The following is a 16,405-nucleotide window of genomic DNA, read 5'->3' on the forward strand; positions in this document are numbered from 1 at the left end:
ACTGCCGAGCTCGACCATTCCACTCTAAGCTGTGCTTTGACACAGCCGCCTTCCAAGTGCGGCCGAAGCTTGAAGGGTCATTCCAATTGCTGCGCAGATATCGAATGGAGCAGCTGCTGACCCCATGAGACTTCTTCCATCCCAGAGTAGCCTTGGATTTTTATCAGTCCATGACTACTCAGCAGGTCAGAGATCCTACCTTAATTCATTTTACCATTGATGGTCGACATGGCATCTTTGGAGCTCGTCATATAGCTGAGGCCCTGCATATCCCATATGAGCCCAACCATTTTGATGATTTCCGAGCATGGGCTAGCCCTTCTCAGATGGAGATGGTGCATATCCTGTCCAGAGGAGCCTCTACAAATCCTCATCTATTAAGGGGAGAACTTCCTCCAAGGATGTTTCTCATTGATGCACTCTTGCGTCATAATATTTATCCCCTCCAGCATTGGACCCAAAGGAGAGAAATTCTGTTGGAAGCTTTGTTCAGAATTTCTGAGGGGTACTCTTTTGGCCCTCACCACTTAATCATGGCTGCCCTTCTCTACTTTGAAGAGAAGGTGCATAAGAAGAAGTTGTCGCGAGCTGATGCCATTCCACTTCTCTTCCCGAGGCTGCTATGTCAGATTCTTGAACATCTGGGGTATCCATCAGAGCCTCAGCTGGAGCGCAAGAGGATATGTCGAGAGGTTTTTACTTTCGACAAATGGAGCAACATGACAGCTTATAGGATGGAGCAGCCAGAGCTCCCACAGCCAGCTCAGATACCAGCTGCTAGGAGAGCATCTCCACGTTTTATACCTGAGGGTATACCTGTTGCCTCCCCTACTATAGCCAGAGCCCCTCCAGTCCCTCCAGTTGCCCCAGCTCCATCGCAGCCCTCCACTTCAGCTGAGCCCAGGATGGTCATCCCTATTTCTGAGTATAGGGATTTATGCCAGGCATTGCAGACCTTGACAGCATCTCAGAGCAGCCTTGCTCAGGAGATGGCAGCTTTGAGAGCTCGCCTGGAGCAGATGATGACCACTCAGGCTCAGCATACTGCCATCTTGAGCCAGCTCCAGCAGCATCTTGGTCTCCCATCAGCAGTAGAGCCACACTCTTAGGCCACAGAGCCTCAGGCCTCTCATGAGTCAGCTACCCAAGAGGCAGAGCCATCTGCTTAGGCCATCAGCTCCAACATCACCCTCCTATCTGAACATATATATATCTATTATATATTTCCTTTATGTATTTTGTTTTAGTTAGTCTTATATGAAATCCCCCACATTTTGATATTATATATAGGGATTACTTGGATTACTTGTATTACTTCTTTTCCAACTGTACTCAAATGATTAAAGTAATACAAAGTCTAGTTTTTGTTAACTCTTAGCATTAATTTATTCTTATTCCCTTTGCTCACACCTTTTATTTTTTTTTTGAAACATGTGGTTTCTCCAATCAGTATTCGAAATTGATATCACTCAGGAGGTACCACTTCCTCCCTTTAATTTCAATCACCCATATCACATTGAGGACAATGCTCAGCTCGGTTGGGGGGGGGGGGGGGGGGGGAGAGAGAGAGAGAGAGAGAGAGAGAGAGAGAGAGAGAGAGAGAGAGAGAAATGAGGAAGGAAGTTTGCTAAGTTAAAGAAAGTATGCTAAGTTATTTTGATAATTTAGCCTTGTCTAGTAAAGTAGTTGTAGTTTTTTGCTTGTTACTTTAATCTCCATGGTTTATGAGGAAAAATTTTCAAATTAAAATAGGAGAAGCTGAACTTTTGCTTTGCATCTAACTTAGAGTTTGGATTATGTTTGCTAAAGTGGTTCAATTGTTGAAACTTCTATTGAATTCAAGTTTACTCCTTCCACTTTAATCTATTCACACACTGTGCACAATAGATTCCGATTATAAGATGAAAAACTATTTCCCCCTTGACTTAGAAAATTTTGGGACTTGGTACCTTTGACCTCATTTTAATGATATTGAGACACCCTATGAAAGACCAATGAGCCTTTGAAAAAAAAAAAGAGAAAGAAAGCAAAATGTTTGCTTGCCTTGAAACCCGAGCAAGGTCTGAGTGGTATATGGTGAAAACCTTTAAAACCTGGTGCCCTAAGCCTTCATTGGTTGGGAGTCACCGGCCTCAATGCTCGTTACAAGGGTGGATAGGTGGAGTTAGCATATGGTAGGTAAAAAGGGTATATGAAAAAGTCCGGGGTAAAATCCGAGGAGTTAGTGGTTGAAAGATCCTTAAAGCTTGATGCCCTAAACCTTAATTGGTTGGGAGTCATCGATGGACCCCCGTTACATGGACAAAACAGAAAAGAATGCCCCTTAAGCCTGGTACCTTCTAAAAAAAAAAAAAAAGTGTGTTCTCTGTCTATTGAATTTGGGCAGTTTGCTAAGTGTTGAAAAGAGATAGGTTGGGGGGAGAAATTAATTTAGCATGCTATATTCGGAAGCTATCATCTTACACTTAGATTTTTGTGGAAGAATAAAGTTTGGTTCTTTGGAAGTGAAAATGATTTTAAAACTTCAATTTGCATAATGCATTCCCTTGATCAATGGTATTTAGCAAAGTTTTTTATAACTCTTGTTGAAATTTGAGGTTATATTTCTTTATTGTTCCATGTGAGAGTTTGTCAGTCATGCCACTTAAATATTTTTTGGAAGTGATTAGCATGATGTTGTAAATTATGGTACTTTTATTTTATTTTTCTCTCCTTCATTGCTAAGGGACTAGCAATATGTCAGTTGGGGGGAGTGATTGCTACTCAAAAAGTGCTATTTGATAGCTTGTAATTAATCCTTTTAAACACTTTTGAGTAGTAGTTATTGCCTTTTAACCCAATTAACATGTTAAGGCCTCTTGCAATCAATTCTAATCAAATTGCCTTAAGTTTTGGTGTTTTGATAGCTTTTTGATCACCAAAGCAATATGAGATTGAGGAGAGTTATTTGGAATCCTTGGCAAAGCAATGGGAAGCTTAGAAGCATGAAGAACCCAAGCTTTGAAGTCCTTTGCCATAGGCAAAGTTGAAATGCAAGGAGGGGAAGCAAAGAGAAATCTGTCATGAAGCATTCTTGATGACAGTCATTTCAGCCACTTTTGGAGCACTTCCTGATGTCCAATTTATGCATGCTATATGTCATTTGAAAGCTTAGGAAGTCAACAATCCAATGCTTCAAACCGTGTAAGATTTGGAGTTGAAATGAGGAAGTTACAGCCTTTGGAAGACAACTGCTCCAAGCTGAAGGAAGGATTCAGCAAAGTGTTGCGAAATCACCCTTTTGTTGCGAAATGATTTCGCAGCCTTTGTGCATAGTGCTATGGATTTCCCCTGAAGTTTCACAACGCGATGGAAGCCAAACACCACAAGATGAAAGCCAACTTCGCAGCGCTGCGGAACCAGCCTTTTGCTGCGAAGTAATTTCGCAGCCCTTTTTGTTTGTTTGCGAAATTTCGCAGACCTCTTTTTCACCTGCGAAATGGTCCTTAGTGCTTCCCAATATTTGTAACCGACACTTGGAGATATTTTTCATTAGATTTTTGTTGTCTAAATCCCCAAATTCTCCTTGTAAGCCACCAATTATAGGATTCCTTAGCTTTTAAGTTAGGAAAATGGCTAAATATCCATGTAATAGCAATTAATGTAATTTTGGTATAAATATAGCCCGAGTAGTCTGTTCTGAGTGTTTTGAACCTTTTGTAAAAGTTTGAAAGAAAGTAATATACAGAGCTTGAGCTCTACCTTACCTTCTCACTTTGATTGTATTTTTCATTTACTAAGTTATGCACTCTCTGAGGAGTTTTCCCCAGAGAATGAGTAACTAAACCTTTTAGTTCCTTGGAGTTAAGGTTGCCGGGAAAGGTTCCAAGTGCAAGAATCAGAAGCTTTGTGGTTTCAGCTATGAATGAAAAGAAAGTGTGTCCCATGAATGGTTTCTACGTTTTTAGTTAACTTAAAACGCCTTGGAGTCACCTGGGCCAACACTTGGTAAGGCAAGTGATCTCTAACCATGGAGATGCACTACTTTACCCCTTGCGAGCCTCTGGGAGGTGACTTGAAGGTAGGATTTTCTAGAATTGCCAACACTTGGTAAGCTTTTAGACTCTAAGGAGACATCCATTAGTTATCTCTTGCGCGCTTTTGAAGGAAAGTTCAAGGTTAAAGATCACCTTGAATGGTAAAGGCTAAGTGAGAGACTCAAACCATTGCAAGTTGCATCAGTGAGAGAATTAAAGCTGAAATCCAATTGAGGGATGCATTTGTGCAGCACCTGTTAGAGAATTGACTTTATGTTAATTCTCTAATGCGAGGAATTGAACCAACTGACCGGAGCTATGCTATTGCATGAGGAACCTCCCCTGTGAACCTGAATCTCCAAGGAATGCTTTTCTTCTTAAGTAATTTCCATCACTTACGGTGTTATTAATCTAAGTCCAAATTTTTTTCAACCAAAGTTTGTGTTTTATTTCTTAAGTTAATCTTAAAATGAAACAGCACCAGTTCACTTTGAATTGGTATCATTTTCAGCTTGAAAACCCTTCCCAGTGAACGATCCTAGAGCCACTATGCTATAGTAGCTTTTTCTTTGCTACCCTAGTTCATGGTGTTATAGGTTATAAATTTTGTTGATTACTTTCGCCATCAAGGAGCACCAGCTGGACACGAATCAGCTGAGACACCAATTAGGCATGAATCATTTCGCCGCCAGCGTCGTTCAAGGACAACTTTGCTTGCTCTATTTCCTTCTCAAGTTTGTTTTCCTCCACTCTTAACTCATCGTTTCCTCCAACCGTCTGCAACTCTCAAATAATCACTAGCCTAGAAAATCTCCAAACATAATACTCTCTTTCCTCTCTCTAGCCCAAAACTTCCTCTCCAGACATCAATCAGATACAGTAAATCGTTTCTTTCAAATGACGATGTTGCGTTCACGGTTCTCTAACTTTATCACAAAACTTCAAGTCTATAATGTGCATGAAATTCTCCATCTCAGGAAACCCATCATCAAAACCATCTTCTCTTACTATACTGCTATTGCATATAGCATCTGAACTAGCACCAGAGGTAGTAACAGGGGAAAACGACAAAACAGAGTACAAATAATTGGAGCAAAATGAATACATCTAAGCCTCATGTCATGCATCAATCAATGGGCTTAGATGGGGGGTGAGTGAAATCAAATAAATATCCCATGGAATTGAAAACAAAAGCAAAACAAGATTTCCATATGATGCACAATGAAACTAGAACCAGAGCTGTGTCACTCTCAAATCATTCCAAAGAAAATGAAGAAGATAACAGCCAAATATGGATCATAAAACTAAGCGTTGAGTCAAGCAATTCATAGATAATATTCAAGAAAAGGGAAAAAGGTTATATTCCAACAGAGAAGAACAAAGTATTCATGGCAGCCATACATTTTCCTTCTCTTTCAAGCTGCCCGCAACTCGCTCTTTTCTAGTCTTGCTACCTTGTTTCCTCTCTCGAGCCAACAAATCTCCTCTCTCAATCTCAAAAGACCTCCACTCTCTTCTCAGCTTCTCTCCCTCTTGCCTGGAAAAGTCCCCCTCAAAATTTCTCTGCCCACTTTGAAAAGCACCACCTCCCCTGTAACAGAAACGCTGCCCCTCCTCTCTCTGCAGAATCTCTCTTTCATACGCTCCTCCCCGCTTACACTAACGGCCTCCAAGATTCCATAATAGGTGTCCCTTTTCCATTGCTTCTCAATTCCACTACCTAATTCTCTGACCACCAACCACGAGGCGACACGTGGCCCTATGAGATTGTGACACTTGGCAAAACAGGCTGCATGAAAGTGAGCCTCTAATGGGGGTCTACAACTGGTTTTCAACAAAATTAGCTTCATTCATCTTTTTGTCTATTTGTACGTGTTGTTTTTTCTTTGTTTCTTATGGAATTTGATTTTGCTTTGTATCATTCTTTGAGTTTTTGTAGCTTTGGGAACTCATATTACCAACTATCTAAAATTCATGATATTTTTGTTATTATGTTGGATGGATATTATTTCAAATTATGAAGGTTTTCTTCAGGCTAACTCTTTTGTTTGAAAATTTTGAATATATTATGAATTTTGGGTAAAAGATTTAAATATATTATGAATTTCAAATTTAAGTTCGTTTCAATTAGTTTTAAAAGTAAATTAGACTTCAAACCTATTAATTGTGCGTTCAACAATTTTATAATTTTTTTTAAGTAGATAAAAAAATAGAAAGTAGATAAAAAAAATTATAATTTAAGAACTATTAATTATATTGTATGTACATATATATATATATATATATATATATATATATATATATATATATATATATATATATATATATATATATATATATATATATAGTACCTTCATGAAAAATAAGTGGAGAAAATATTTTTTTTATCTTTGAATTCCCAAATATAATTTAAGAACTATTAATTAAACCATGCTTGACTTTAGTGAAATATTCACATTTTTAATTATTGTCAAAAGTAAAAAATAAAAAATAAAAATTTTAAAAGTGATACAAGTAAAATCTATTCTCAAATTTATATCTTTCTTTTTATGATTTAATTTATAAGTTGTCTTTTTTATTTTTATTTAAAATAAAGTAATTAGTTTTTAAAGTTTAAAGATGGTAAACTTATATAATATTTTTAATTAAATATGCTCTCAAATAATATACTACTTCCAAAACAACTTCTCAACAAAAACCATTTTTTATTTAAAAAAAAAAAAAAAAAAAACAATATCAAACCTATTCTAGAAAAAGAATAGGAATATTTAGAAATTTTTTGTTTTTTTACCCAAATTAGAAAATTATGAAATTTCCAAATACTTACAAGTTTATGCATATTGAAAATTTGAGAATACTTATAACTTTGTACACTTTTCACAATTCGGTTTTAAATCAAAATTATTGGAAAAAAAAAAGAGAATAATACCAAAATATAATCTTGATTTCTGAAACTACTTGGGGTGTAATAAAGAGTTAGGATTTTAAGTCCAAATTTTAATTTTGTTCACACTTAGGATTATAATTTCTCATTTGGTATTTTATTTAGACTAATTTTTTATAGTGCATACTTGTTAGCCAATTCTGAATTTTTAAGCATGTTTATTGTATTTTGTTTCATCTTATTCATACCTTACCCTTTCGTTACTTCATGATCTAAGATATTCATACATTGCATCTATTGTGAGGCCTTATCCATGATTTTATATTTTATTATTGTTATCTGTGAACTAACCCTTGTTGATTTTATGCAATAGAAATATTAGTAATTCATTTCTATAAATTATCGAATGTGTTAGTCTCATTGTGTGTTTTTATCTATTTATTTTCTAATATTATTTGTCATTAATTTTATCATTTATTCATTTTCATTTTAGAAAACCCTAGAAATCTCGTTCAAGTATCCTTGCTTGACAAATGTCTCTTTTATCATATATTAAAAACATATAAGTTGTAGACATGTGGATATGATTATTTATTGTGGTCATATTCAAGTTTTCAACCTATATGTTTTGTATATGATTGGTGGAATTGTCTGCAAACGATGCTTGAATTGTCCGTTTGGACAGTTTGGAAATACATAATATATATGAAATCACACGCTTGTGCTTTAGCATATTGATGAGTTTTGATAGTGACTCCCTTTGTTCTCTGGGTGCATGTTTGGACAAGGTGACATATTGTTAGCAGCTTAGTTAAGCTAACTAATAGTATGTTTATACCTTAGCCAATTCGTGTACTTGGAGAACTATGGGGAAATGCTGCCGAAATTTTATCAAAATGAAACTAGGCATGTTAGTGATTGATTCGTAGGGATTATGTATTTCTAAATGGGATGGGAACTACTACCAAATATAGGAATTTAAGATAATAACAAACATATCACATTCATTATAAGTTGATATGAAGATTCATTGTTATGTGATTGAAGTGATTAATTTGCGGAAGTACGAAAAAATGCCAATAGATAAGAGTTGAATGTAGAAGTCAATAGTAAGTAGTGAATATCATAAAGGAGTTTTGGAGTTCTTAGATTTTGCCTTTAGCAATGCACCTAGAAAAGAAATGTTCCCATGTCCTTGCATTCGTTGCAATAATTGTCTTATGCAGAAGCGAGAAATTATGTATGACCATTTGTTGGACAATGGGATAGCTAGAAATTATGTGCGATGGTTGATGCATGGGGAATATGAGTTTTGTGAACCTACAAATGAGGAATCTCATCATGCACTAATGAGTCTGATATGCATGATGAGATGCAAGAAATGTTAAATGATGCATTTGGAATGTCAATGCCAAATGAGGAATCTGAAAAAAGTCCACATGTGCATGAGGAGTTTGAAAAACCAAATGAGGATGCAAACAAATTTTATAATTTGTTAAGAAAAGTAGAGCACGAACTATATCCAGGGTGTAAAAAAATTCACAAAGTTATCTTTTATCATAAGATTATTTCATATGAAGTATCTTAATGGATGGAGTAATAAGTCCTTTATAATGTTGCTTGAATTGTTGAATGAGACACTTCCTGAGGGTGAGACCTTGCCATGCAACTATTATAAAGCAAAAAAATACTTCGTGACCTTGGCCTTCATTATATCAAAATTGATGCATGTACCTTAGATTGTATGTTGTATTCAAAAGAGCATGCAAATGCAAATGAGTGTGTTGTTTGTGGTGTCTCTAGATGGAAATCAAGTGATGATCATTCTACAAATGAGTTCACTAAGTTAGCAAAGAAAAAGAAAATTCCTGCTAAGGTCTTGCGTTATTTTCGCTTAAAACCAAGGCTTCAAAGGTTATATATGTCATCCAAGACAGCTTCCCACATGAAATGGCATGTTGATGGTCGCATGGAAAGTGAGATGATGAGGCATCCAGTGGACTCTTTGGCTTGGAAAAACTTCAATAACGTACACCCTTCATTTGCATTAGAACCTCAAAATGTTAGGCTTGGTTTAGCAAGTGATGGGTTCAATCCTTTTGGGAATATGTCAATTTCTACAATATGTGGCCTGTGGTTCTTATTCCATATAACTTACCACCTTGGATGTGTATGAAAAAGACATTCTTCATGTTGTCACTACTTATTCCTGGTCCAACTGCACCTGGGAATGACATTGACATATACTTACAACCATTGATAGATGAGTTGAATGACTTATGGGAGGTTGGAGTTGAAACATATGATGCTTCAACAAAACAAAATTTTTGTATGCGGGCAGCTATATTATGGACCATCAATGCATATGTAAATCTTTCAGGTTGGAGTACTAAAGGGAAATTTGCTTGTCCTATTTGTAATAAGGATTGTTCTTCATATCGATTACAAAATGGATGGAATTGGTGTTACATGGGTCATCGTTAATTTTTGCCGATTGATCATAGATTTCAACGTGATAAAAAGTCCTTTGATGGAAATGAAGAGCATAGAGCAGCACCTAAACAATTGTTTGGGGAAGATATTCTACATCAGTTAGATGGAATGGAACACATTACTTTAGGGAAGACATAAAAAAATAAGATGTCAGTAAAAAGAAAAAAAGAACATGTTAAACTTGAGCACAATTGGAAAAAAATACATTTTTTTCCAATTGCCATATTGGAAAACCTTCATTTTGCGTCACAATTTGGATGTAATGCATATTGAAAAAAAGATATGTGACAGTATAGTTGGCACCTTGTTAAGTATCAATGGTAAATCGAAGGATAACTTCAATATTTGTCTTGACTTGCTAGCTATGGGTATTAGAGATCAACTTCACCCTATACAAAGAGAGAATAGGGTTATATTGCTTGTTGCATGCTATTCACTAACTTCAAATGAAAAAAATGAATTCTGTAAATTTTTTAAAGAAGTAAAGGTTCTAGATGGTTATGCTTCTAACATCTCTTAGTATGTACAAGTGAATGTAAAAAGGATATTTGGATTGAAGTCTCATGATTGTCATGTTCTCATGCAACAACTCCTTCCACTTACAATTCAAGGAGTTCTATATAAGAATATTTGTATTGTTATAGTTAAACTATGTAGTTTCTTCAAACAATTGTGTTCTAAAGTGTTAAGACTAATCAATTAGAGCACCTTGAGAATGACATAATAGTCCCACTTTGAAAATTAGAAAGAATTTTCCTCCATCATTCTTTGATGTTATGGTGCATTTACCTATTCATCTTGCAAGTGAGGCAAAGGTCGCTGGACCAGTGCAATATCGATGAATGTATCCTATCGAGCAATATGTTCTCATTCAATTAATCTTATGTATATTAAGTTTCATATAGTTCATGAAGCAAATCTATCATGTTGTGGAATGACAGGTATTTACGTACATTAAAGTCTTATGTTCATAATAAGAGTCATCAGAAGGTTTTATTGTAGAGGGGTACATAGCAAAAGAATGTACAACATTTTGTTCAAGATATTTGCATGATGTTGAAACAAAGCATGACCGTGAAGAGAGAAATTATGTCATTGAAAATAACATAACAAATGGAGGGTTAACCATTTTCAAATGCATGAGACGTACAATAAGAAAGTCAACATCTCGTGTTCTTAACACATAAGAATGGTCCCAAGCACATTTATATGTGTTGATTAATTGTGAGGAAGTGACGTCATTTATTGAGTAAGACACTTATTTGAATAAAACTTTATACTAATTCTCATGCAAAAATTTAATTTTGGTCTTTGTGAGCATTATAATTATTTTTTTTCTTTTTTATCAGAGAGCATAAGCAATCTATAAGGGTTAAGCCTCGTATTCATGCACGAGATGTAGATTTGATTCACACAAGAGAATTCATTAGTTGGTTTGAAGAACGTGTAAGTTCATTCACTACATAAATTGTTCTATTATCTAATACACATGTATGTATTAACATATTATATTTGAATCTATAGATTATACAAATGCAACATGAAGGTCCGACTTCTGAACACATACTATCATTGTCTCGTAGACCAAGTACATCAGTTACATGTTATAAAGGATACATCGTTAATGGGTTCAGATTTCACACAAGAGAACAAGAAAATGGAAAAAAAAAAAAAAACTCAAAATAGTGGAGTTGTTATGACCGCAGAGGTATCAAGCTTTGCAAGTGCAAGAGATATGAACTCAATTCCTGGTCATGTTTCTTACTATAGTGTGCTAATTGATGTAATTGAGTTACATTACCTTAGTAGAAATAGAGTTATTTTATTCAAGTGTGATTGGTGGGATGTAATCAATAGTGGAATGGGGATAAAGAATGATGAATATGGGTTCACGTGTTTGAATTTTGAACATACCATATGCATAGATGAACCATTTGTGCTTGCATCTCAAGCAAAACAAGTCTTCTATGTTCAAAATTCAAATGAGGAAAATTGGCACACCATTGTAGAGATACAAACTCGAGGGGTTTATGATATGAGTCAGAAAGTATGTACTAATGATCTAGAGCCATATCAACAGCTTATAACACTTCATGGTCAACGTGATGTGCATGAGTTGGTTGAGAATGATTTAATAAATTGGGATAGAAATGATATTACAAGAGAAACTATCCAAACGGATGTTCTACTATCACGACAAGAAAACATTGTTGAAAGAGATAATGAATCTATTCATGATAATGATAGAGATGATGTGTAACTAATAATATTGGTAAGTACATAAATATATACTTACCAGATATACAAATTGTAATTTATTTTATATTATTTATGTAACTTATTTTGTATTACTTTTTCTAATTTACTTTATTATGTAGGAAATGTCACATTGAAGAGGAAGAGTACAAATAGTGTCTCCAGAAGATGAGTTAGACAATCTACAACAACTCTCAGACATACAGCCTGCTGCAACTACTACTCCTAGTAGTTTTGGTGCTTCTGATTCTTCAGATCCTTTTGTTGTTGGTATGATTAAGAAGATTAGGTTTAACTTTACATATGATAAATGTGTTTACATATGTTTAATTTCTTGAATGATAGGTTTTAATGTTTAATTTTATATAAAATGTTAGGAATATTAGGCTAATCCAACCTATGGTAATCACCCTAGAGGGGGGATGAATAGGGTGATGGTCTCTTTTCGCAAATTTAAACTAAGTGAATGTAAGAGACAATTATATGCAAGTATATAATAAGCAATATAAAGACAATTGCATATAAATTAAGGAGTAGGGAAAAAAGAATGCAAACACAAGAGTTTTAGTGGTTCAGCGCAACCCGGCCTACATCCACTCTCCTCTATCTTTAATCCCAATCTTGAAGTTCCACTAATTCAAGGCTTCCAAACCAAGCCTTCAAGCAATACAATTGGATTATGGTTCCAATTCACCCTCTTGGACTTTTGGCTCCAAGCACCCTTTACACTTCTCAAGAGATATCTCACTCTTTGAACAACTTCCTCTCAAGGATTTACAAATAAAAGATCTCACAAAAATCCTAGCACAAGAACTTTAAGCTCCAATGATACAAGAAAAACTAGGATTGAATGGTGCACTAAAGATATGCAAGTTTTGAAATAATGGTGCACTCAAAAATACTCTTCAAAGACTCAAATATAATCAAGAAAGATTTGGGAAGGTTAAGCTTTTTAAACAATGAAGATTGGAGCCTTTTTATAGAAGAGAAAAACCAAACTAGCCGTTTGGGGGTTCGACCGATCGAGCTAGGGGTCGACCGGTTGACTAGCCGTTAGCATTAAATGTTTGGCAGGTGACCATTGGGCCTCAGCCGAACCTCGACCGGGAAGAGAATTACCTCAACCAGGAAGAAAAGGCCACTGGGAGAGAGAAAAACTTTTTGGCCTCCCTTAACTGGTCCTTGACCGGACAAGTACAACAGATCGACCGGTTCCTCAACCAGTTGAACTGGTTGAGCCATTTTTGGCTCAACACCCAACCTTTGTCAACTTAAAACCTTTTAAAACAAGTTTGAGAAATATTTAACACAAGGTTTTAGTTGAAAACATGAAATCATCCAATTCTTAATATATTTAAAACAAAATAACTATAGGATGATTTTGGTGCATAAGTAAAGAATGTAATGCATGAAAATCCTAGTGTACCAACAACCTTACAAAGAGATCTTATGAAGCTTAGGTCTTGAAAAACACTTCTCTTTGAGGTGGTCTTCTTCTTCATGATTTCTCCTTGGCTTGATTTGTCCTTGTAATTGCCACTTTGGAATGTCTTGCCTAATCACACTTGAAATATAATAATTAGTTTTAAACCTTGTTTTGTTATCATCAAAATCAAGATTAACCAAACCTTGGTTTCACATAAGATAAGTAAATTATGTTTCTTTTAATTTCATTATTACTCTTAATAGGTTCCTCCTCTAGCAAAAAAAGGACACGGGCCTGGCATGTCCTCATAAGACCATGCGAAAACGTCCAAGTACAATCTGAGCAACTAGACGAGGCTATCTTTTTCATCTGTAGATAAATCTGATCCAATCCTCAACTCCCTAGGTTGATCTATTGTGCCAAAATCAACAATCTTTGTGTCTCCTACAGCGGGTGAAACTCTTTGATCAATGGGATCCGAATCAGAAACAAAAGACGAGTCATCATCTGAATCATGCTGTGTAATCTCATAATCTATATCAAATATCTGTGATGTGGGTGAAGAGGGTGCAAATAAAGTAATATCACAAGAGACAAGCAGATACTAAAAAATGCTCAAATCCATAAATGAAGAGTCGTGAACATCATCAGAACGGGAGACAAATCCCGATAAAACATCAAATGAAAGAAGTGGGTCCAAAAAGTCGGGCGCTCCCTCAACTGGGCCAACAGGGCCATCAAACAAATCATTAACAACTGTAACATCCTTTGTAAACTTCGAAGTAGGGGCAATCTGGATCTCCTCAACAATCTTGATGACAGACACCCCGAAGAGATCAAATGGCGAAGCGAGCTCAGACTGAACTATCTCCTCGATCTGGCTTATACTCATTGCGAGCATCTCATCAACGTACTCGTCATGTGGACCAATTCCATCCACTAAGTCTCTGATATCGGCAAATGTCCCCTGTTCATCAATCTCATCCGAGAAATAGAGCATCATAAGGCTCATATGATTTAGAGATGATGGGATGGCTAACGCAGATGTTGAAGTTCCCGAAGCTCCATCACTCAACTGTAGCTGATGGACAAGTTGTTGAAGCTCGACCTCCTGAACAATGCCGAGTCCCCCAATGATCCCATCTAAAGGCATCTATGACTCTGACGCGCTCACGGAATAGTTTGCCAAACTTATGGTGTATGGGCGAACAAGATAGTCAAAGGGTGTATGAGTCAGTCGGGCTCTCACCTCCTTCTTGCGCAATTGCGCCATATATCAATAATCGGCTTTAGTGGGGATGAACCTGACTCCAAATGGTACATTGTGATTTGGGATAGCCATGAACTCACTAGGCCCGTGCTAATGTCGCCCCAACCCCATGCCAGGTAAATAATACATGCTCCTCATCATGTCGGGTACCACTATGCGGCCATGCTGGTCAAACAACATAACCACGAAATCTCGGCAAAAATCCTCCATCTTCAGGGTCTGCACCTCAGCGGGGATGAATCCAGTCAGAAATAGGTCGTTATCACTGTGACTAATATGAAGCACTAGCTCAAAAGAAATGAACATATCTCCCATAGACTGCACGGTGACGACCTGGCCATCGTGAATGAATTTCACCTTCTGATGAAAGGAAAAAGGAATGGCCTCAGCTCTATGGATCCAAGGTCGGCCCAATAGCAGGTTAAAGAATGTAGAAATCCTCAAAACCTGGAACAAAGTGATAAATGTGGTTGAACCTATCAACGACTCAATCTCTAAAGTGCCCATGACCTCCCTCTGAGTGCTATCATATGCTCAAACTGTCTGAGTGGATGGACCAAAGTCAGAGGGCGCATAATTGAGGACGATTGTAGTGTCTAGAGGACAAACATTCAAGGCTGAGCCATTATCCAAAAGGACAGATGAGACTCAGTGGCCTAAACAACCGATTGAAATATACAGTGGACGTGTATGGTCCGAACCCTCTGGTGGCAAGTCATCATCAGAGAATACTATGCAATTGACTCTGCCAACCGTCACCATGTGAATCAACCCTTCCGTAGTAGTGGTAGTCTCGACTCTGATCTGGCTCAAGGCTTGAATCAATGCATCTTTGTGAGTGTTGGAAGATGCCAACAAGCTCCAAATAGAAATACAAGTCTGAGTGCTCTAAAACTGCCTCAAAATCTCGTCATCCTCTCTCCTGACCTCTTTAGGAGAAGATATCCCTTCCAATGGTCTAGCAGATATGGGAGGCGACTATCGTAATACCCTATCCCCGCAAAGAATATACTGTACATCAAGAGTTTGAGAAACATCAACATATAGAGTCTAAACCTCCTCAACATCCAGAATCAAGACGAATGACATCTAAACACTATAATATGGGAAAATCAATGGCTCGACAATGACCGTTTGTATCGATGCCGCCTCAAGAATCAGTCTAAATGGTGTTGGCATCCGAGGGCCCAAAGTCACTCCGCCTATCTCATAAATCCCGTATGATACTATCGGCTCTGGCTCTGGCTTTGACTCATCCCAATTCATCATGTGGATGTGATCGTCAAGCTCAACGAAGTCAAGGAAATGTATGTCATCGACCAAAGGGGGAACCGTGTGTGTAGTGTGGACCGGTAATGGGTTTGTGGTTACACTCGGCTAACCTAAGTGAACCAAACCTTGATCAATCAGATCTTAGATGGCATGTCTCAGAGGAGTACGGCGGTCAGTCTCGTGTCCTGGTCCCTGATGATATGTACAGTGTAGATTCATCCTGAACTGAGGCGGGACAGGCTGAGACAATGGTCTGGGAGTGAGAGTCGTCAACAATCTGGCCTTTGTGAGCTTCCGAAGAGCCTAGCTCAACGGCATACCCAACTACGAAAACTATCTCTGGGTCCTTAAACCAAAAAGAGTAGAGGTCTGCTGAGCTCTAGGCCTAGGATAAGATGTTGTAGGTCTCACGGCAAATTGCATTGCATAGCATGGCTGCCCTGTGGCAGAATATGAAATCGGAGGTCTCTCCGTGCCTTGCACGACATAATAAGGTAGTGCTAATGTAGGAGGCAAGTAAGCCTAATTATAACTCTGATGAGGTGCTCGTAGCCTATACTGCTGAGGTGCATAAGAATGGTGAGTCCCAGTAAGCTGTGGAACTAGCTAATGACGCCTGGGAAACCTCTGACTTGTAGAATTGATAGCACTCACATCAGTTGATCTATGTCATTCGAATGGTTTCTTCCCTTTAACATCAGTAGAGGAAGAATTTGTCCACAATCCTTTAGAAATACCGTCTTCAACATCATATAGGGCCAAAACCAGATAGCCAAAGTCTGTGAAGG

This window comes from Vitis riparia, chromosome 4, assembly GCF_004353265.1.
Source record: "Vitis riparia cultivar Riparia Gloire de Montpellier isolate 1030 chromosome 4, EGFV_Vit.rip_1.0, whole genome shotgun sequence".
NCBI classification, from domain to species: domain Eukaryota; kingdom Viridiplantae; phylum Streptophyta; class Magnoliopsida; order Vitales; family Vitaceae; genus Vitis; species Vitis riparia.